The sequence below is a fragment of the Sminthopsis crassicaudata genome, chromosome 5, assembly GCF_048593235.1.
Source record: "Sminthopsis crassicaudata isolate SCR6 chromosome 5, ASM4859323v1, whole genome shotgun sequence".
NCBI lineage: Eukaryota > Metazoa > Chordata > Mammalia > Dasyuromorphia > Dasyuridae > Sminthopsis > Sminthopsis crassicaudata.
Genome location: NC_133621.1, coordinates 167504066 through 167529486, shown reverse-complemented (window position 1 = coordinate 167529486; position 25421 = coordinate 167504066).

Sequence of the window (25421 nt, the reverse complement as noted above, 5' to 3'; positions counted from 1 at the left end):
CACACATACAAATGTACTGACAGAAAATAGCCAGTTAAAATTTTAAAACCTCTTTTTCTATTAACATGAAACTCTTTAGAAAAAAATATCTTAAGTTTCATTGACTTAGCAACAAATATAGAGTTGTCTGTAGAGGAGCTGTCTCTGGTATTGTTAGCAAAGAAAAACTGGAAATGAAAGGGGGAGAAACAATCTGAAAACTAATAGGTAATTGCAAGGAAAAATGAGTATTAAAAACAACCCTTTCAAAGGTCTTCTAATGTGCAATATTTAAATACAAACAGTAACTAGTGTTACACCAGCTGCTCTCAGGTTTGCAAAATATATCAAAGTACAGCATATTGGAATGAGTCCTGAGTTTCCATTTACTTTATCTATCCAGACACATCAATTCTTTTTACTCTAGCCTGATAAAGTGGAACTGTAGCAGACAAATGAGCTAGTGGAGCTGACATAATGTATTTGTCACAAAGAAATGCTGGATAAAAAAGCATGACTTTGATCCTCAATGAGGCTACTATTTTTCTATACCATGAATTTGATTCTGACTTGATCCTTACAGCCATCATATGCTCTTCTTGGGGAAAAAAACGTTTATTCTCATTTCATTGCAGACTATTAGACTATTAAATGACTGTATCCTATAGTGGCTATTCAGGGAAAACTGGGAAATAAGAATGGGTGGGAGTTTTACTATTAAAGGATGCTGCCTTGATTAAATAATTAAAAATAAATATTTATAGGGACATAAATGAATCATTTGTTGCATTTCTAAAATCAATGGTATGACCTTATAATCCCTTTGCTGAAGTTGTCTTGACTTTGTTTCCCCCATACATATAACTCATAAATAATTATTTCATATCTGAAAAATGGAAATAAATTTGCCCAGTTTTTAATTTGTGTTCTTATTTAATTCTTCAGCTGACATGCTATAATCAATTCCTTCTAGCCAGATGTAATTTGCTTGTCTTTCTGTATCGGTTTTCATAAAAATGAATAATTCATAAAATAAAGGTTTAGAGTTGAGTTTTGAACTGCATTAGACATTTGTTTATTTCATCTCAATTCTATTATTCAACTAAATTAATTGAACACCATTTCTTTATAACAGTAGACAAATAAAATACCTTGGGTAGAATCTACTGCTGGTAAACAGACACAGCAAGGTATAAAACAATAGACTGCTGGTGACCTATTCCCTAAGCAGATGGGTAAACATTTCATTGGAAGAATTTATAATAGAGAAAGAGAGAGAGATTCCTGAACTGATATTTTCTTTATGAATGTTTACCTTGTATGGGAGCCATACACATTAAAAAATTCTTTATCCCCTGTGGATCATTAGCCCAATAAGTGAGGAAGTGACATCTGGTGAACTATATTTGGTACTGGAAATCCAAACCAATCATTTAATCCCAGGCTTACCATAGAGCATATGTATACATGATGGGAAACAGCCAATATGAGGTAGAAAAGAAAGGTTCTTATGATCTGTGGCCACACATTTTAACAATTAACCTTATCTTCCCCAAAGAATGTTTCATTCTTTTGTATTAAAGGAATCATGATGTTTTGTTCTATTGTACAGGTGTAATAGCAGTCTATAGAAATGATAAGTATTAGGGTTTATTATGTTTTGCTGTGCTTCCTCCCTTAACCCTTGCCACCTTTCTATTTTGTTCAACATAGATCAAATTATAGCTTATTCATTAATGGACAGAAGTGGTCACATCTGTCATCACTTTGCTTTCTCACTTCTTCTTGTGCCAGTACCTGTAAACTCCTGTCTGAGCTTCACTCCTGACTAACTGATTCATTCCATTTATCTAATGAGTTCCCCCCCCCCAACAAACTTAGCAAAACTACTGCAGTTTTTGCTACTTATCCAGGAGAGGAAAAATAGCAGAGCATTATGATTTTCAGAAATTTCAGTGATCATTACTCCTGACACAGGGAATGCCATTGCACCAACATCTCAAGGAAGCTTTTACAACACATAAGACTGCATCTCAAACTATATCTTGCCAATGGACCCAAATGGCTCTAGAGGGGAAAGTGAGATAGGTGACCTCCCTCACTTAAGTCCAAATTACTCTTATGGCATGCTATCACTTCCTTGATGTCATGGTCCTCTTTGAGAATTAAGGATAAACCACCTCTATGAGTAAAATTGGCCTGGAATTGATCAGTTGAAAGACTTCTTTCCTTCACTCCCTCGCTCCCTCCTTCATATATCAACATTCTTGCTGTTATTATATAAAATGGATTTCAGGTTCTGCTTGTTTTTGTCAGCATCAGTTTGTGTAAATCTTTCCAGGCCTTTCTAAAATCAGTTTGTTCATCATTTTTATAGAATAATAATATACCATTGTGTTAATATACAACTTGTTCAGCCATTCCCCAACTGATGGGAATCTATTCATTTCCCAATTCATTGGTACCACAAAAAGAGCTGCTACAAATATTTTGTACATTTTTATCTCCTTTATGATTTCCTTGGGTCACAGACCCAGTAATTGTACTGCTGGTTCAAAAAGTATGTACGGTTTTTACCCCTTTTGGCATAGTTCCAAATTGTTCTCCAAAATCGTTGAATCATTTCACAACTCACCAACAATGCTTTAGTGTTCCAGTTTTCCCACATGCCCTCCAACATTTATCATAATCTTTTCCTGTAATTTTAGCCAATCTGAGAGATGAGAGGTGGTGTTTTAATTTGCATTTCTCTAATAAATAGTGATTTAGAGCATTTTTTCATATAAATATAGATGGATTTGTTTTTGTCATCTGAAAATTGTTTGTTCATATCCTTTGACCATTTATCAATTTGGGATTTTATCCCAAAACATTTATCAAATGTTATTAAATTATCAAATATTTATCAAAAACATTGATTGTAAAGATTTTTTTCTAGCTTTATACTCCTCTTTATACTCCTCTATTAGTTTTGTTTGTGCAAAACCTTTTTAATTTAATGTCATTGAAGTTGTCCATTTTGCCTTTCATAATGTTCTCTTCTTCTTCTTTGGTCATAAATATCTCCCTTCTCTAAATACCCCATATATAAATCCCTTGCTCTCCTACTTACAGATACTCTTAAAAGCACTTTTTCCCCCTCTTTTGTATCTCTGAACTCTTCCAAGATATATTGAAGTTTACTGGGTAGAATTGTTTCTTAAGTATCAGGTTTTAAACCAAAACTCATCTGATTCTAATTGGCAACCAATAGTTCCTAGATTAAGCCCATTTAGTCACTGTCTAAGTCCTTATTGACTCAAATTCAATGTAAATATCAGCCATTCCTGAACTAAGAGTCTTCCCCTCCCATATTCATTCATTCATTTGTTTAATTAGTTAGATTTTTTTTTTTGGACTAGATAAAAGAGAAGATTTTTGTCTCACTGTCTAGAATTAATCACTGAATGATGAAACCTCAGTCAAACTGAGACATGTTGAAGATCTTAGCTTAAAAAGATCAAGGTCTCCCATTTCATCATTGACCATCTTCAGTCATCTTGAACTATATCTTGTTTCTGGTCCCAAATGGCTCTGGAAGAGAAAGTAAGGCAGGTGATCTTGCACAGTCATACCTCACCTAAATCCAATTCACTTGCATGTCATGGCATTGCCTCCTTGATATCAGATATGAAGGATGACTGCAGACTTCTGGACAAGATGGAGGTGTGGAGGCAGACAGACTGCGTTTTCTCTCAGGACTTACTTCATGACAAGTCTCGGAATTAATGCTTGACCAGAAAAGAAACCCACAAATAATCAGTAACAGAAGGCATCCTTGAAATTCGCCATAGAAGGTCTGTGTTTCCTCAGGGGAAAAGACAAACAGATTGGGCGCAGACTGAGGCAGGCAGCGAGAGCAAAGCAGGCAGCTCACACAGCTCAGACTGGAGGGGTATGATCTCTTCTATTTCTGCTAAAATACTTTTACCTCAGTGTGGATGTTCCATCTTGGCAGCAAGCCAGGAGCAGCTGAGAGGGTGTAAACACTGGAGGTGAATAATAAAACCCCAGAAAGCTAGCATCTCTCAGGACCCGGCCACCCTCACCCCCACCTGGAGTGACTCAGAGCATTCTTAGAGCCTCAGAGTGCAGATGCACAGCCATTGCTGTCCTGTTAGTGTCTTGCTGCTATCTCCTGCAGTCTGTAGAGAAAGCCCAGTAACACCATCCAGCCCTATCCCCCCACCCAAACAGACCAATTGTTTCTCTTGTCAATTTGTTTTCTTCAATTCCCACTCTGACAAAATGAACAAAAAATTTAAAAGGGCTCTAACCATTGATAGCTTCTGTATGGAGAGAGAGCAGACTTCAAACACTGAAGAGACTAAAAGCAGATTGTCTCCAGAGGAATCCCCTATGGGGGATATGATCTGCTCCTCAATACATAAGACTCTCATACAGGAAATTAAAAAGGCTCTTACAAGAGAGCTAGAAGAGAAATGGGAAAAGGAAAGGGAAGCTTGGCAAGAGAGTGTAGAGAAGTTATCCCAGGCATTTAAAGAAAACAAATCATTGAGAAATAAAATTAGTGAGTTGGAAAAAGAAAACAACTCTCTAAAAATAAAATGGATGAAATGGAAAAAAATTCCATAGAAGAAAAAGAATCACTTAAAAACTCAATTGGACAATTACAAAAAGATATAAAAAAGTGAGTGAAGAAAATACATCATTGAAAACTAGACTTGAACAAGTAGAAATGAATGACTCAAGGAGAAACCAAGAAGTAGTCAAGCAAAACCAGAGAAATGAAACAATTGAAAAGAATGTCAAGTAACTTATTGGAAAGTCAACAGACCCAGAAAACAGATCCAACAGAGATAATTTGAGAATAATCAGACTCCCTGAAAAATGTGAGGGAAAAAAGAGGTTGGGCACTATTTTTGACGAAATTTCCAAAGAGAACTGCCCAGACGTTTTGGAAATAGAAGGTAAAATAGACATTGAAAAATTTATCGATCACCTACTGAAAGGGACCCTAAAATCAAAACGCCAAGAAATATAGTGGCCAAGTTCAGGAACCATCAGACAAAGGAAAAAATATTGGAAGCTGCTAGAAAAAAGCAATTCAGATATGGAGGAGCCACAATAAGGATAACCCAGGATCTAGCAGCGTCCAAATTAAAAGAATAAAGGGCCTGGAACATGATATTCCAAAAGGCTAAGGAACTTGGTATGCAGTCAAGAATAACTTACCCAGCAAAAATGAGCATCGTTTTCCAGGGAAGAAGATGGACATTTAACAAAATAAATGAATTCCATCTATTCTTGATGAAAAAACCAGACCTACATAAAATATTTGATCTTCAAATACTGAACGCAAAAGATTTCTAAAAAGGTAAAAAGAAATCTTGAGAACTATATTTCTGCCATAAAAATATGTAAAGAACATATGTATAATTTATCCTAGAAACTAGAGGTGGAAAGGAAATTATATCATAAAAAAGGGTAAAGTGGTGGTACTACATCTCATGAAGAGGCAAAGATAACCTATTATATTTGAGAGAAAGAAAGGAGGGAAATGAACATAGCGTGTATCAATAGACAAATTCAATTTATGGTGAAACTTCTTCCACTTCATTGAAAAGTGAGAGGGAAGAAGTAAACTAAGGGAAAGGGAATGCAGAAATTGTGAGAAAAGGGGGTAAAATAAGAAGAGGAAGTTTGAGGTGGGGGAGGGATACTAAAAAGGGAAGGCTGTGAAAAGCAAGTGGTGCTCACAAGTTTAATACTGGGGAAGAAGGGAAGAGGGAAGGAAAGGAGAAAAGCATAAGCAGGGGTTAATAGGATGGCAAGCAATATAGAATTAGTCATTCTAACCATAAATGTGAATGGGTGAACTCCCTAATAAAGAGGAAGCAGTTAGCAGACTGAAGTAAAAGCCAGAATCCTACTATATGTGGTTTACAGGAAACACACCTGAAACAGGGTGAGACATTCAAACTAAAAGTAAAAGGGTGGAGCAGAATCAACTATGCTTCAGGTGAAACCAAAAAAAGCAGGGGTAGCCATCCTCATCTTAGATCAAGCAAAAACAAAAATTGATCTAATTAAAAGAGATAAGGAAGGGCATTATATCTTGCTAAAGGATAGCATAGATAATAAAGCAGTATCAATATTAAACATATACATACCAAGTGGTGCAGCATCTAAATTCTTAAAAGAGAAATTAAGAGAGCTGCAAAAAGAAATAGACAGCAAAACTAAACAGTGGGAGATCTCAACCTTGCACTCTCAGAATTAGATAAATCAAACCACCAAACAAATAAGAAAGAAATCAAAGAGGTAAATGGAATACTAGAAAAGTTTGATATAATAGATCTTTGGTGAAAGCTAAATGGAGATAGAAAGGAGTACACTTTCTTTTCAGCAGTTCATGGAACCTATACAAAAATTGATCATATACTAGGACATAAAAACCTCAAAATCAAATACAGTAAGGCAGAAATAGTAAATGCCTTTTCAGACCACAATGCAATGAAAATTAAATTTAATAAAAAGCCAGGGGAAAATAGACCAAAAATAATTGGAAACTAAATAATCTTATACTAAAGAATAATTGGGTGAAACAGCAAAACATAGACATATTTAATAACTTCACCCAAGAAAATGACAATAATGAGACATCATACCAAAATGTGTGGAATACAGCCAAAGCAGTAATAAGGGGAAGTTTTATATCTCTAGAGGGTTACTTGCATAAAATAGAGAAAGAGAAGGTCAATGAATTGGGCTTACACCTAAAAATGTTAGAAAAAGAACAAATTAAAAACCCCCAGATAAACATGAAACTTCAAATTCTAAAAAATAAAAGGTGAAAATATTGAAAGTAAAAAAAACAACAAACTATTGAATTAATTAATAAAACTAAGAGTTGGTTCTATGAAAAAACCAACAAAATAGACAAACCCTTAATAAATCTGATTAAAAAAAGGAAAGAGGAAAAGCAAATTTTTACTTTTAAAAATGAAAAGGGAGAACACACCACTAAAGGAAATTAGAATAGTTAGGAGCTACTTTGCTCAACTTTATGCCAATAAATTCGATAACTTAAATGAAATGGAAGAATACCTTCAAAAATATAGCTTGCCCAGATTAACAGAGGAAGAACTAAATAGTCTAAATAGTCACATTTCAGAAAAAGAAATAGAACAAGCTATTAACCAACTCCCTAAGAAAAAAATCACCAGGGCCAGATGGATTTACATGTGAATTCTACCAAACATTTAAAGAACAACTAACTCCAATGCTATATAAGTTATTTGAAAAAATGGGGATTGAAGGAGTCCTACCAACTTCCTTTTAGGACACAGACATGGTACTGATACCTAAACCAGGTAAGCTGAAAACAGAGAAAGAAAATTATAGACCAATCTCCCTGATGAATATTGATGCTAAAATTTTAAATAAGATATCAGCAAAAAGACTACAGAAAATCATCCCCAGGATAATACACTATGACCAAGTGAAATGTATACCAGAAATTCAGTGCTGGTTCAATATTAGAAAAACTATTAGCATAATCTACTATATCAATAACCAAATTAAGAAAAACCATATGATCTTCTCAAAGATGCAGAAAAAGCATTTGATAAAATCCAACATCCATTCCTACTAAAAACACTTGAGAGTATAGGAATAAATAGACTATTCCTTAAAATAATAAGTAGCATATATTTAAAACCTTCAGTAAACATCATATATAAGAATATATGGCGATAAACTGGAACCTTTCCCAGTAAGATCAGGAGTGAAACAAGGTTGCCCACTATCACCATTACTATTCAATATTGTACTAGAAATGCTAACCTCGGCAATAAGAGCCTAGAAAGAGATTCAAGGAATTAGAGCAGGTAATGAGGAAATGAAACTAAGACTCTTTGTAGATGACATGATGGTATACTTAGAGAACCCCAAAGACTCTGCTAAAAAGCTATTAGAAATAATTCAGTACTTTAGCAAAGTTGCAAGATACAAAATAAATCCACATAAATTCTCAGCATTTTTACACATTCCCAACACAATCCATCAGCAAGAGATACAAAGAGAAATTCCCTTCAAAATAACGGTCAATAGTATAAAATATTTGGGAATATATCTACCAAAGGAGAGTCAGGAATTACATGAGCAAAATTACAAAACACTTGCCACAAAAATAACGTCAGATTTAAATAATTGGAAAGACATTCAGTGCTTGTGGATAGGCTGAACGAATATAATAAAAATGACAATACTCCTCAAACTAATCTATTTATTTATTTATTTATTTGTTTGCTTATTTATTTATTTATTTATTTATTTATTTAGTGCTATACCAATCAGTCTCCCAAGAAACTATTTTAATGACCTAGAAAAAATAACAACAAAATTCATATGGAAGAACAAAAGGTCGAGAATTTCAAGGGAAGTAACGAAAAAAAAATTAAATGAAGGTGGCCTACCTGTACCTAATCTAAAATTATATTATAAATTTTATTTATTTTTAATAAAAATAGTAATCTAGTTTTTGACAAACCCAAATATCTCAACTTTTGGGATAAGAATTCATTATTTGACAAAAACTGCTGAGAAAACTGGAAATTAATATGGCAGAAACTAAATATGGAACCACATTTAACATCACATACTAAGTATAAGATCAAAATGGGTCCATGATTTAGGCATAAAGAATGAGATCATAAATAAATTAGAGAAACATAGGATAGTTTACCTCTCAGACTTGTGGAGGAGGAAGGAATTTGTGACCAAAGGAGAACTAGAGATTATTATTATTATTTTTTTTTAATTTTATTTTTTTTTATTATATATATATATATATATATTTTATAATATTATCCCTTGTATTCATTTTTCCAAATTACCCCCCCTCCTTCTATTCCCTCCCCCCGACGATAGGCAATACCATACATTTTACATGTGTTACAATATAGTCTAGGTACAATACATGTGTGTGAATATCATTTTCTTGTTGCACAATAAACATTAGAATCCGAAGGTACATGCAACCTGGGCAGACAGATATTAGTGCTAACAATTTACATTCCCCTCCCAGTGTTTCTTCTCTGGGTGTAGCTACCTCTGTCCATCATTGATCAACTGGAAGTGAGTTGGATCTTCTTTATGTTGAAGATTTGCACTTCCATCAGAATACATCCTCATACAGTATTGTTGTTGAAGTGTACAGTGATCTTCTGGTTCTGCTCATTTCACTCAGCATCAGTTGATTTAAGTCTCTCCAGGCCTCTCTATATTCCTCCTGCTGGTCATTTCTTACCGAGCAATAATATTCCATAACCTTCATATACCACAATTTACCCAACCATTCTCCAACTGATGGACATCCATTCATCTTCCAGTTTCTAGCTACAACAAATAGAGCTGCCACAAACATTTTGGCACATATATGTTTCTTTCCGCTCTTTAGTATTTCTTTGGGATATAATCCCAGTAGTAGCGCTGCTGGGTCAAAGGGTATGCACAGTTTGATAACTTTTTGGACATAATTCAAGATTGCTCTCCAGAATGGCTGGATTCTTTCGCAACTCCACCAGCAATGTATTAGTGTCCCAATTTCCCCACATCCCCTCCAACATTTGTCATTATTTGTTCCTGTCATCTTAGCCAATCTGACAGGTGTGTAGTGGTATCTCAGAGTGGTCTTAATTTGCATTTCTCTGATCAGTAGTGATTTGGAACACTCTTTCATGTGAGTGGATATAGTTTCAATTTCTTCCTCTGAGAATTGTCTGTTCATATCCTTTGACCATTTATCAATTGGAGAATGGTTCGGTTTCTTATAAATTATGGTCAGTTCTCTATATATTTTGGAAATGAGACCTTTGTCAGAACCTTTGTTTTTAAAAATATTTTCCCAATTTGTTACTTCCCTTCTAATCTTGTTTGCATTAGTATTATTTGTACAGAAACTTTTTAGTTTGATGTAATCAAAATCTTCTATTTTGTGATCAATAATGATCTCTAGTTCTCCTCTGGTCATAAATTCCTTCCTCCTCCACAAGTCTGAGAGGTAGATTATCCTCTGTTCCTCTAATCTATTTATTATCTCCCTCTTTATGCCTAAATCATGGACCCATTTTGATCTTATCTTGGTATATGGTGTTAAGTGTGGATCCATATCTAATTTCTGCCATATTAATTTCCAGTTTTCCCAACAGTTTTTTCCGAATAATGAATTTTTATCCCTAATGTTGGAATCTTTGGGTTTGTCAAAGATTAGATTGCTATAGATGTACCCTTTTTTGTCCTTTGCATCTAATCTGTTCCACTGATCTACTGGTCTATTTCTTAGCCAATACCAAATGGTTTTGGTGACTGCTGCTATATAATATAGCTTTAGATCAGGTACACTTAGACCACCTTCCTCTGAGTTTTTTTTCATTAGTTCCCTTGCAATTCTTGACCTTTTATTCTTCCATATGAATTTTGTTGTTATTTTTTCTAGGTCATTAAAATAGTTTCTTGGGAGTCTGATTGGTATAGCACTAAATAAATAGATTAGTTTGGGGAGTATTGTCATCTTTATTATATTCACTCGGCCTATCCAAGAGCACTGAATGTCTTTCCAATTATTTAAATCTGATTTTATTTTTGTGGCAAGTGTTTTGTAATTTTTCTCATATAATTCCTGACTTTTCTTTGGTAGATGGATTCCCAGATATTTTATACTCTCAACATTTGTTTGGAATGGAATTTCTCTTTGTATCTCTTGCTGTTGCATTTTGTTAGTGATATATAAAAATGCCGAGGATTTATGTGGATTTATTTTGTATCCTGCCACTTTGCTGAAATTTTGAATTATTTCTAGTAGCTTTTTAGCAGAGTCTTTGGGGTTCTCTAAGTATACCATCATGTCATCTGCAAAAAGTGATAGTTTAATTTCCTCATTTCCTACTCTAATTCCTTGAATCTCTTTCTCGGCTCTTATTGCCGAGGCTAGCGTTTCTAGTACTATATTGAATAGTAATGGTGATAGTGGGCAACCTTGTTTCACTCCTGATCTTACTGGGAAAGGTTGCAGTTTATTTCTATTGCATATTAAGCTTACTGACGGTCTTAAATATATACTCCTGATTATTCTAAGGAATAATCCATTTATTCCTATACTCTCAAGAGTTTTTAGTAGGAATGGATGTTGGATTTTGTCAAATGCTTTTTCTGCATCTATTGAGATGATCATATGGTTCTTATTAATTTGATTATTAATATGGTCAATTATATTAATAGTTTTCCTAATATTAAACCAGCCCTGCATTCCTGGAATAAATCCTACTTGATCATAGTGTATTATCTTGGAGATGATTTTCTGAAGTCTTTTTGCTAATATCTTATTTAAGATTTTAGCATCAATATTCATTAAGGAGATTGGTCTATAATTTTCTTTCTCAGTTTTCGATCTGCCAGGTTTAGGTATCAGTACCATGTCTGTGTCATAAAAGGAGTTTGGTAGGACTCCTTCATCCCCTATTTTTTCAAATAATTTATATAACATTGGGGCTAATTGTTCTTTAAATGTTTGGTAGAATTCACATGTGAATCCATCTGGCCCTGGGGATTTTTTTCCTGGGGAGTTGATTAATAGCTTGTTCTATTTCTTTTTCTGAAATGGGACTATTTAAGCAATTTATCTCCTCCTCTGTTAATCTAGGGAGCCTATATTTTTGGAGAAAGTCATCCATTTCACTTAAGTTATCAAATTTATTGGCATAAAGTTGGGCAAAGTAACTCCTTATTATTTCTCTAATTTCCTCTTCATTGGTGGAAAGATCCCCCTTTTCATTTGTAAGACTATCAATTTGATTTTCCTCTTTCTTTTTTTTGATCAAATTTACCAAAGGTTTATCTATTTTATTGGCTTTTTCATAAAACCAACTCTTGGTTTTATTTATTAATTCAATAGTTTTTTTACTTTCAATTTTATTGATTTCTCCTTTTAATTTTTGTATTTCGAGTTTAATTTTTGGTTGGGGGTTTATAATTTGGTCTTTTTCTAGCCTTTTAAGTTGTAAGCCCAATTCGTTAATCTTCTCTTTCTCAATTTTCTTCAAATAAGCCTCTAAAGATATAAAATTTCCCCTTATTACTGCTTTAGCTGCATCCCAAAGATTTTGATATGATGTCTCATCATTATCATTATCTTGGGTGAAATTGTTAATTGTTTCTATAATTTGCTCTTTCACCCAGTCATTCTTTAAGATGAGATTATTCAGTTTCCAATTACTTTTTGGTCTATTTACCCCTAACTTTTTACTGAATGTAGCTTTTATTGCATTGTGATCTGAGAAGAAGGCATTTATTATTTCTGCCTTCCTACATTTAATTTTGAGATCTTTATGTCCTAATATATGGTCAATTTTTGTATAGGATCCATGAACTGCTGAGAAGAAAGTATATTCCTTCCTATTGCCATTCAGTTTTCTCCAAAGGTCTATCATACCTAGTTTTTCTAATGTTCTATTTACTTTTTTAATTTCTTTCTTGTTTGTTTTGTGGTTTGATTTGTCTAAATCTGAGAGTGCAAGGTTGAGATCTCCCACTATTATAGTTTTACTGTCTATTTCTTCTTGCAGTTCTCTTAACTTTTCCTTTAGAAAGTTAGATGCTATACCACTTGGTGCATATATGTTTAGTATTGATATGGCTTCATTATTTATGCTACCTTTCAGCAGGATATAGTTTCCTTCCTTATCTTTTTTAACGAGATCTACTTCTGCTTTTGCTTGATCTGAGATAAGGATAGCTACCCCTGCTTTTTTGGCTTTACCTGAAGCATAATAGGCTCTGTTCCAACCTTTTACCTTTACTCTGTATGTATCTCCCTGCTTTAAGTGTGTTTCCTGTAGGCAACATATTGTAGGGTTCTGCTTTTTGATCCAATCTGCTATCCGTCTCCGTTTGATGGGATCGTTCATCCCATTTACATTTACAGTTAAAATTACTAATTCTGTGTTTCCTGCCATCGTATTATCCCCAGATTATACTTTTTTCCCTTGACCCCCCTGATCCCCCTCCCCGATATTTAATTTACAGACCCCCCTTGTGACGCGCAACCCTCCCTCTTTTTTTTTTTTTTTTAGGATCCCTCCCCCCTCCCTCCAAGTCCCTTCACTTATTCTCCTTTTCCTTTCCCCTTTTCCTCTCCCCCCTTTTAATGAGGTGAGAGAAAATTCTCTGAAAAACAAATATGTTAATTATTTGCTCTTTGAGCCTCTTCTGATGAGAGTAAGATTCACACAATGATTCTCCCCCTCACTAAGTTCCCTCAGATATGGTGTATTTTCTATGTCTCTTCCTGGGATGTAGTTTCCCTCTTTTTATCACTCCTTCCCCTTTTTCTGAACCGACCTCCTTCCCTTTACTACACCCCCCTTTTTTTCTTTTATATCAGTAAAATCAAATTATCCTTGAGTATTTTTTATATACCCACAACATAGTTACTGTTCTCAAGGGTTCTGTGTACCTTTTTCTGTTTCTCTTCAGTCTTGTGGATGTAGATCAAATTTTTTGTTTAAGTCTGGTTTTTTTCTTAGAAACATATAGAATTCCTCTGTTTCATTGAATGACCATCTTCTTCCATGGAAAAAGATGCTAAACTTAGCTGGGTAGTTCATTCTTGGTTGCAGTCCTTGATCTTTTGCCTTTCGGAATATCAGGTTCCAGGCCCTTCTATCTTTTAATGTGGAGGCAGCCAGATCTTGGGTGACCCTTATTGTGGCACCTTGGTATTTAAATTGTTTTTTTCTAGCTGCTTGCAGGATTTTCTCCTTTGTGTGGTAATTCTGCAGCTTAGCCACAATATTCCGTGGTGTTCTTTTTTTAGGGTCTATTTCAGAAGGAGTTCGATGAATTCTTTCCACATCTACTTTCCCTTCTGTTTCTATTATCTCTGGACAGTTCTCTTTGATAATTTCCTGTAAAATAGAATCTAGGCTCTTTTTTTGGTCATAGTTTTCGGGAAGTCCAATAATCCGCAGATTATCTCTCCTAGATCTATTTTCCAGGTCTATAGATTTTCCCAGTAAGTATTTGACGTTGTTCTCCAGCTTCTCATTTTTTTTGTTTTGTTTGACTGATTCTTGGGTTCTCTGTGAATCATTCATTTCTATTTGTTCCATCCTGACTTTTAAGGAGTTATTTTCTTCTTTCACAGTTTTTAGTTCTTTTTGTAAATGCCCAATTTCATTTTTAAATGAATTATTTTGCTCTATTGAATTTTTTTCCATTTCCCTAATTTTTTTTTTGAGAATTATTTTCTTTTTCCAATTCAGAAATTCTATTCTCTTGAGACTTTTTTATCTTTTCCAATTCAGAAATCCTACTTTCCTGTGTTTTTTTAACCTTTTCTAATTCACTAATTTTGTTTCCCTGCATCTCCTGTGAATTCTTTATTTTTTCCAACTCCAATTTCATAGCTTCCCTTTCCTTTCCCCATTTTTCTTCGATCTCCCTCAATTTTTTAAGAGCTTCTTCTAGGAGAGAGTTATGTGATGGGGGGCAGGAATCGTTCCCCTTTAGGTTGTTATCTGTTGATTCTCTGTTGTCAACTTCCTCGGGGTTGGATACCTGCTCTTTATCTGTATAGAAGGAATCTATAGTTTTTTTAGCTTTTTTGCTCATATTTAAAAAAATGTTTTGGGGTCTGTCCCTGGGGAAGGAAATTATTTACTTCTTTACCAGCTTCCTCCCAGACTGGATGGATGCAGCGGCCCCTGCGCCTGAGCTAAGAGAGAGCTCTGGGAGAGAGTTCCCCACCCCCTCCCTGGAGGTGCCTCAGAGGTGATTAGCACTACTGTGCTTCGAGGGCGTAGAATAGTGAAGACAGCACGAAGCCCAGCCTATGTGTCCGGGTGGGGAGTGGATGTCTGCAGCAGGTGACGTGAGAAGCCCCTGTGCTCAAACTGGAAGTGTCTGCCAGAAACCGCGGTCCCTAGTTCAAAGGTTCCGCTTCTCTGGCACTTCCTGGAGCTGAGTTCCACTCCCTCCAGCTAAGCTAGGCAGTGTGTGTTGCCTTGGGCCGTATCCACCCACTTGTCAGTCTCTTAACTATTCTCAGGTGGTAGCTGAGGCCACACCCCCTGGTGCCGAGTCAGCTGAGTCACCCCCAGGATCGGGGAAAATCTAATTTGAGTTTTAAAATATTTTGGCTTTCTCTTCTGAACTGCTAAATAATTAGCAGAGAAGAGCTAACAGCCTGTGCCAGATTCCTTTACCTCAGTGGCTTCTCTGATCCCAGAGCCCTTCCCAGCGCAATGAGCGCAGTGTGCCCCTACCCCACCGTCTGTGCTGGTCTTTCTTATTCCTCCCCTGAGAACTGACCTTTCCTGTTGAAACTCCAGATTCTCTTCAGCTGGTAAGTCGTGCTTCCAGTCCTTGTGGTATCTATCAGTCCTGAGCTAATTCTGAGACTTAATTTATCTAATTGGTTGTGAGGGAGTGAGGACGTTCACTGAGTCGTGTGTTTCTTCTCCGCCATCTTGGCTCCGCCCAGAACTAGAGATTATTGATCACAAAATAGAAAATTTTGATTACATAAATTATGAAATAATGAAATTGAAACTATTTCCACTCTTATGAGTGTTCCAAATCACTATTGATCAGAGAAATGCAAATTAAGACAACTCTGAGATACCACTACACACCTGTCAGATTGATTAAGATGACAGAAACAGATAATGATGAATGTTGGAGGGGATGTTGAAAAACTGGGACACTGATGCATTGTTGGTGAAAGAATCCAACCATTCTGGAGAGCAATCTGGAATTATGCCCAAAAAGTTATCAAACTGTGCATACCCTTTGACCCAGCAGTGCTACTACTGGGCTTATATCCCAAGGAAATACTAAAGAAGGGAAAGGACCTGTATATGCCAAAATGTTTGTGGCAGCCCTTTTTGAAGTGGCTAGAAACTGGAAAATGAATGGATGCCCATCAATTGGAGAATAGTTGGGTAAATTATGGTATATGAATGTTATGGAATATTATTGTTCTGTAAGAAATGGCCAACAGGAAGAATACAGAGAGGCTTGGAGAGACTTACATGAACTGATGCTGAGTAAAATGAGCAGAACCAGGAGATCATTATACAGTTCAACAATGATACTGAATGAGGATGTATTCTGATTGAAGTGAATATCTTCAACATAGAGAAAAGCTAATCCAATTCTAATTGATCAATGATGGACAGAATCAGCTACACCCAGAAAAGGAACACGGGAAATGAGTGTAAACTGTTAGCATTTTTTTGTTTTTCTCCCCAGATTATTTTTACTTTCCAAATCCAATTCTTCCCTTGCAACAACAACAACAAAATTCAGTTCTGCACATATATATTGTACCTAGGATATACTGTAACATAATTAATATGTATGGGAATGCCTGTCATCTAGGGGAGGGAGTGGAGGGAAGGAGGGGAAAAATTTGGAACAGAAGGGAGTACAAGGGATAATGTAAAAATTTATCTATGCATATGTACTGTCAAAAATGTTATAATTATAAAATTTAAAAAAAGATTTTAGCATCACTATTCATTCATGAAAAAAAAAAGAATGAAGGATGACCAATATCAACAAGACTGTCCAAGGAATTAATGATTCCCTTTCGTGGAAGGGAAGAATTTCACCAGATTATTATATTTTCTACATGCATATGGAAAAATTCCCCCCAGAGGTTTGAATCCCAGCAACTCCATTCCTTTCTTACTATGAATTTCCTCTTGGCTTATTTCTTACTCTTCTTCCCTCCTTTATCCTGATAGTTTCACATAAACACTATTTTGTTGCTTCTGCCACTAAAATGCACAATGTGCTGGCTTTAGGGTGCTTATATGTGTCTATAATGGTTGAAATGTTCATAGACACCCAGTTCAAATAACCATATCTACTCGCTGATATTCTGTGCAATTATATAGCTGTTATGCTTCCTTTTCATATGTTCTGCCTTTCCCATAGTGCTATGAAATGCTTGATATGTTATGAAAATGAAACAACTATATTTGCAGAAAAATTAGAAAGAGGGGGTTTGTGAAACATAGACTCTGACAGTTGCACAACCTTATTTCCCTAAAAAAAGTCACTATGCCCTAAAGATTCTCTGTTGTGTTAGATCCACACTTGTCAGAGTTAATTATCTCTTCCATGTTCAATTTATCAAGAATAATTTATGCAACTATGATTAAAATTTTCTAGAGAAGTAAGAAGTTAGTAGAACTTGGAAAACAAATATACATGACTATAATAATGTTAATAGAAACTACAATAGCAAGGCAAAAACAAGGTTATGTTATATAATTAAAAAGAATAAATTTGCCCTCTACTCCCCAAGAGATATATGACAACATACTTCTCTTCCATCCATGCAGAAGCAAGGGGTGTTAGAGGTGGAAAATGACATGTAATGTCAGATTTGTTTGATATATTGGTTAGATTTGATAAGATATTATTTTCTTTAGGCATAAATAACAAAATCCATTTTTTAAAGAAAAGAAGAAAAAGGATCTATATGTACAAAAAATATTTGTAGCAGTTCTCAGGGCAAAAAACTGGAAATTTAGGAGATGCCCATCAACTGAGGAATAGCTGAATAACTTCTGGTATGTGATTGTCATGGAATATTATTGTTCCATGGGAAATGATGAACAGTATGCTTCAAGAAAAAAAAAAAAAAACTGGAAAATTCTCCATGAACTCAAGTAAAGTGAAATATTCTATATGCAAAGTAATAGTCATTTTCTAAGATGACCAGCTGTAAATGACTTTACTATTCTAAGTAGCACAGAGATCTATGACTATTCTTGAAGGATTTATAATTAAAAAAAAAATCTACACCCAGACAAGAAACTGATTGTATCCTCTCTTGTGGTTTGAATACACATTTTATAAAGGACATCAGTAATCTAGAGAATGCCCAATAAAGTGCAAACTGTATTAAAATGGTGAAAGGAATAGATGATAGAATAAAATTTGATGGTACATGTTAGATATTTTCTAGTATTTGAAAGACTGATACCTAGAGCATAGGTTATATTTCTTTTGCATAGCCCCAAAGGGCAGAAATAAGGATACGTGGTAGAAGCTACAAAGAGACAAATATACTTGAGGTAGAAAAAAAAAAAAAAAAAACAAAAACTCCATAAACAATTAGATGCCCCAAAAGTAGAATGAAATTTATGAAATAAAATTATCCTTACTTTATGTCTTTAATCAAGAATTTGATCCCCAGTTGTTGGGTATGTTTTGGAAGGAATTTGACTTCTGATTCAAATATAAAGTCCTCTATTTGGTTTTCAAAGCCCTTTACACATTGCCCAATTCCTATTTTTCCATTCTTTACACATTTTTTTTTAAATTCCACATTATCTAAGATCTGATAGTACTTTCCCTCCTGCTGTTCCTTGCACAAAACACTTCATCTTCTAACTCCACGCATTTTCACTGGTTGTCTGATATACTTTGTATTATTTCCCTCTTCGTATGGGCTTCAGACTTCCCTTGCTTACTTCATATCTCAGCTAAAGTTCATTTTCTGCAAGAAACCTTTAATGATACCCCTTAGTATTGTGCCTGACTTCAATTAATCATCTCCAAATTATCTTATTTATGTTGCATATGAATCGTTGTTTTCATGTATTTCCTATTAGATTATAAACTTTTTTTGAAGCAAGGATGACTTTTATCATTCTTCTTTCCTAAACATTTAGCATATTATCTGTCATATAAGTGCTGTATAAATGCTTATTGATCGACTGGTATGGTTTGGAATATGAATCATGCAGATTTTGCATTGTTAATCATCTGCTCTTTCCAATCAGTTGCTATGTATTGATAATTTTGCCTATATTACAGCTCTCAAAATTATACCCTTCACTCTAATTATATCAAAACAGTCCTTGTTCAAATCCTTACCATCTTCTTCCTGACATATTGCAATAATCTACTATAAATCAATGATTCAAGCTTGGAGCATTTGTATGGTACATTCTCATTGGTGAAGAACATAATCACTCAATGTTGCATTTCTGAGTATGAGTGGAATTTTTGAGAACCTGGGAGAGAGGAAAATTGGACTTCAAGAAATGGCATATGCAATTTCAGGATTTCCTCCAGAAGAGTCCCCTGGAAGAAAAAAAAAAAGACTCTGGGAAATAGCAGACATGTAAAGAATCTGGTACTTCAACCATTCCTAATTTCCAGCTTGAATCCTTAGAGATTATCAAGAATTTCTTCTTGTGTGAGATCAGGGAGTTTCCTTGGTTGAGATGAGATATAGTTCTCCCAATGAGTCAGCTCATTCACTTTGTGAATTTCTATAATTTCTCTTTTTCTAATTTTTTTCTCCTGTGATAAGCAGATTTATTCACTATTTGTATTGGTCTTTTGTGTAAGTAACATTTGGTTACTTATAAAACTTGATGAAGCCTTCCTCTAGAAATCTGGTTGCACTATTTCCCATTTAGACCAAAAAAAGCAATGTTGCTGTAAGAATGAGATAATTTCTCCTAAGCTATTAATATTTGCTTAGAATACCAATTCTTATTTGGTATCCACTTTCTGCAAAGTGGCTAAACTTTGGGCCTTAATCTCATGATCTTCTCTAGACAAGAATCAAAGTCTGTCTTATACAGGGATAGACAAGAGTACTATTCATGCCTTCTTTTAAGTCACATCTAATCAAATTCATGTGTTCATAGATATAAACTATATGTGCATATGCCTTCCATTCCTAATTGGTCCTTGCTTACCATCTCTCTCTTCTCCAATCCCTCTTCCACACAGCTACCAAACTGACATTGCAAAGGTTAAGATCTGATCAGATTACCCATTATCTACTCATGAAGTTTCAGTTATGCCTCATTATATTAAGCTTAAATTATAAACTTTTCTTTTTGCATTTTGAGACCTGTACAGTCTGATTCCAGGTTAGCTTTCTAAATTTATTATTCATTTATCCCCCATCTTCAGACTAAAATAACTTAGCTTGTTTTATTATTCTATCATGGAATTCCATTTTTTTTCTTGGTGCTATTGCCTAGCCTCTACGTATCTGGAATGTTCTCTTTCCTAAATTTTGCTTCATAGAACTTCTCACTACCTTTCCTCAAAATTCAGCTCAAGTGTCATCTATTACAAGACTTTTTCTTGATCACCTCAGTTGTGAATGGATACCTAAAATTAATAAACATACTAAAATGTCAGTTAATTGTTAATGAGCATTTAAAAGTGTTTATGTATTTATCGATCTATATACATGTTATACATTCAAAATAAAATGTAAATACCCATTGACAGAGAATATTTTTATCCCCAGACCATAGAAAAGAGTTTTATACCTCTTAGACATTCAATGAATATATGTTGGATTAACTGAATAATATCTAATGCTTCTTCCAACTTTGGAATTTTGTTGAGAATCTAGAATGTCTCCTGAAGGTTAATGTGGTCCCCTGAGGAACCATTTCAATGATCCTAAAGGCAGATAGCCAGAATCTGGTATATACTAACAATTAAGAACAAACACATCTGGCACACAACAGTGAGGTGAGGTAAGAATAAGAACATTTATTTGGAAGGCAAGGAAGCTGAACAAGTAAAGAAATAGGTTCAAAAAAACAAGAGGTTTCAGTTAATCATTGTTCAATAACTATTTATTGGGATCCTATTTTGTGTCTGGTAAGAGGGCCTGTTTAAAATATTTGTAGAAGTTTGATAAGGTTCAAAAATATTCCTCAAAGAAAGTCTGCTTTTGTTCCCCCTTCCAGTTTTATGTCTTTTAAATGAACCTGAAGAAAGCCATGGTCATATATCAGCTAATAGTGGAAAAACCCTGCCCATATTCAAAAACTTTTATTAGTGGTATATCAATAAGACATCATTATCTTCTGTTACCTCAGTAGTACATTGTCCAAATATCTGTTGATTGACACTTAATCAATAATGCCAGCATGTCCTGAAGCAGACTGATAGAGCTTACTGCCTATGGCATCTATAACTGCCTGTCAAACTGCAAGTCTGATTGTGGTATGTTTAGATTTTTGATATGACTTGCAAAAGATTATGAAATGTATCATGTATTTTTCTCATAATTTAATATCCCTCTAAAAACAGCACAAATGTCTTGTTGACTAATTTAATCTTCTGTTCATTGCAGCAACTTTAAATAAATTAAGAAATCTCCTTGTGCAAGTTTGCTTACATGTAAAATGAAGGAGGAGAACCAATTGGAATCAGAGGTCTCAGTTAGCTTTAGACCTTGGTATTGATATTGGTATCAATCTTTACTGATTGACCATTGGGTGACAAAATAATATCTGGAAAACTGATTTGTAGTTAGCCAAAATGAGGCATGTAAGATAAAGTGGAAAAAAATGAGCAGAATTGTAGATTAAATGGATGCCAAATAGCCATGTTATATCAACTAACAACAATTAAGTTAATTAACAACTAACACACACACTGGCACACAACAGTGAGGTAAGGTACGATGAAGAAAATTTGTTTGAAAGGTAAGGAAGGAGGTGGAATAAGTAGAGGGATAGTTCTAAAACTAGAGATTGCAGCTAATCATTAATTAATAACTTTCATTGGAGTCCTCTTTGTGCCTAGTAAAAGGGCTTGTGAAAGATATTTGTACATCTTTCAAAAGATTTAAAAAAAAAAGATTCTTTGTTTAATTCTAGGAATTATGGTTTGACATCCTTTAAGGCCTGCTTTCCAGTTATACCTTGAACTCTTATTAGCTGTTTGGCCCCAGGTAAGTCACTTAGTCTTCCTCAGCTCCAGTTTTCTCATCTGCAAAATAAGGAAGACTATACCTGTAGCACTTATATGCTGTCAGGTATGAATAAATAATGTAGACAGGCCACTTTGTAAATCTTAAAGCACCGTACAAACTTCTTTTTGCCTCCTTCTAACGAAAGCTTCAAAAACTACACTGCAATGAATTTTATTTGACTTATCATACACACATACACAAACACACACACATACACACATACACACACACATACACACATCCCCTACATGGTATGCAAACTAGAATTTTTGGTATTAAAATTACATTCCATTAAATAAAGTTATATTTTAAAATGTTTTCTGGCTTTTTCCTTCACACTTTGTGGCAGGTAGCTGTTCAGAATGCCAACTTCTAAAGGATAAAAGTTCCTTGTTCTAAAACCAAAACTACCCATCACCTGTGTAGAGTTTAAAAGGGATATACTCTTGTACCTCATCATTTATTAAAGTAACTGCAAATATAGGATGGTCACCTTCAAATCAAGTAGGAAAGTACATGTGGAAAAGAAATGGCAAGTTCTTCAAAGGTGTGTGGCCTTTTCTATCTTGGTACATGTTCACTGATCAATTATCTACACAGATGTATAATCAGTAGGCTTAAAAAAGAACTAGAATAATATATTGCTTCTTTCTTCCCCTTGCCTTCTTTTTTCCACAGACTTTAAATAAATTAGACATTTGAATATTTCAAGGATTTCATAGTGAAGCCTGACATCCAGTGGCTTGGAAGGATATTACAGGATAATTTAAATGGAAAGATTTTTAAAATGTTATTGATATGTTTGCTTACAAATTTTCCACCAATTGTTCAAATATTCTTCCCTAGCATCTAGTAACTCTGGTAAGGATATAGATTAGTTTGTGAATTATCTTTATTCTAGAAACTATATTTTATTCACAAATAAGCTTAAAACTTCAATGAATGTATCTCTATAAATAATACATACACAATCTTTTTACTATGACTTAATCGTCAGCCCTTTGTTACTGAGCTGCCTCATAAATTAAATTTCTTCATAATAATGATGTTTTAGTTACATTAGTAACAAATCTGATGTGCTTTATGTTGAAGACAGAGAACTACCTTGTAACAATTTGCCTAAGTTGGATAGTGAGATGTAACAAGGTTGCAAGATGTCAAATGGATAGCTGGCTCCATTATTCACTTCTCTAAATTAAAATATAGAGAACAAATGACTTTTGATTTTGCAAATAGGGCAAAGAAGAATGACATTATCTATTCTTTATACAGCAAATAAAGGACCTCATATTTATAACCTAAATTTCAGTAGGTCTTCCAAAACCACAGTGGGCAGAACTATTAACACTGCGAATATATATTCAACAGAAATAAAAGACTATGTAAGGAACTAAAAAAGAAAACAAAACTAGCTCATTCTCTTATAAAAGACTAAGAGCATTAGATACACATATTCTTATGTGTTTAGAATTTCAATAGAATATTGCATATCTCAACACATAGTATCATAATTTTAGAGTTCAAAATAACCTTAGAGACCATTATATACAACCATCTTTTTTACAACTGAAGAAACTAAGATACAGAAAGTTTACAGACTTTCCCTATTTAACATCATTACTAATCTAAATCTTTCTGACTGTAAGTCTAGGGTTCAATTCACTCCATTATACTGCTTCTTCTTCTTCTTTTTTTTTTTTTTTTTTTTTCTTATCATTTCTTGCTTCTGAGATCCAGAAGATTTATAAACCATCAGTTTTTCTCAATCTTTCTCAAGAAAGACAAACTTGGCTTGCTGTAAATATATATATATATATATATATATATATATATATATATATATATATATATATATATATATATATATATATAGCTAAATAAATATATGTGAACATGTATCTCACATATATATGTATATACATATTCACATTTTAGTATCTGTCTGAATGTCTGTATATACGTATGTATTTCCTCAAACTAAAGGATATATTCCTCTTCATGATTTCATATTTTATCATGATTCTTTCAAACTTTCTTTCAGTGTAAAACTTTCTTGGCCTTATTTCTTATTTCAGTGATGCTTATGAGAAATAGTATATTTTGAAAAAGATGTCATTTCCATCTCTCTTGCATTTCAAAAGACTTTGAAATTTTTCCACTACACAAACGATTTCATCCAGCACTGGGATGATTATAAAGGAGCTTTCTTCAAGGTATGCTGTTTATTACTGGACTAGGACTTATGGTGCCCAAGGTTGAGATACTGAAAAAAACAAACAAGCAAACAAAACAAAATTGGTTCAGTTAGAAAGAACTTGTGGAGAACAGTGCCATCTTGTGGCAAGAAGCTTTCAGAGAAATAAATACCTTCATGAACCAATTGTGTCTCAATTTTCCTGGGAATACTTTAAAAGCATTAGAATTCAGAGGGCATTTTCCCAAAGAAAAAAAGTATCACCAAAGATAATTAGAGCCTTAAGTAACTCCACAAAATTTTAGTTAACCCATAACATTAGTAATATTTATACTTTATGAATTATGAATCTTATAAACCTGCCAAGTAGATATGGCAAGAATATTCCTGTTTTACAAATGAGGAAATTGAGTGTTAGAAAGATTCAATTGCTACCTTTCTGTATTCATCCTGCTGGTCATTTCTTACAGAGCAATAATATTCCATAACATTCATATACCATAATTTACCCAACCATTCTCCAACTAATGGGCATCCATTCATTTTCCAGTTTCTAGCCACTACAAAAATAGCTGCCACAAACATTGTAGCACATACAGGTCCCTTTCTCTTTAGTATTTCTTTGGGATATAAGCCCAGTAGTAGCACTGCTGGATCAAAGGGTATGCATAGTTTGATAACTTTTTGGGATAGTTCCAAATTGCTCTCCAGAATGGCCAGATTCTTTCACAACTCCACCAACAATGCATCAGTGTCTCAGTTTTCCCATATCCCCTACAACATTCATCATTATCTTTTCCTGTCATCTTAGCCAATCTGAGTGGTATCTCAGAGTTGTCTTAATTTTCATTTATCTGATCAGTAGTGATTTGGAACACTTTTTCATATGAGTGGAAATAGTTTCAATTTCATCATCTGAAAATTGTCTGTTCATATCCTTTGACCATTTATCAATTGGAGAATGCTTTGATTTCTTATAAATTAGAGTCAGTTCTCTATATATTTTGGAAGTGAGGCCTTTATCAGAACGTTTAAGTGTAAAAATAGTTTCCCAATTTGTTACTTCCCTTCTAATCTCGTTGATACATGAGTCTGTTCAAGGATCAATGTTGAAAAATTATCTGTGCATTTGTTTTGGATATAAAAAGCTTAAAAAAATACAAATGACTAAATGCAAAAAATCAAAAATGAATCCAACAACACTGAACAAATCAATTCCTTTAAAAAACACAATTGGCCAAATTAAAAAAAAATCCATCAGAGAAAACAACACCTTGAAATATAGAACTAATGAAGTAGGAAAAAAATACAAAACCTAAGTAAATAAAATCATACCTTAAAAACTCGAACCAGGAAAACTGTAGCTAATGACTCTATGAGACATCAAGAATCAGTCAAACAATCTAAAAGAATGGAAAAAAGCAA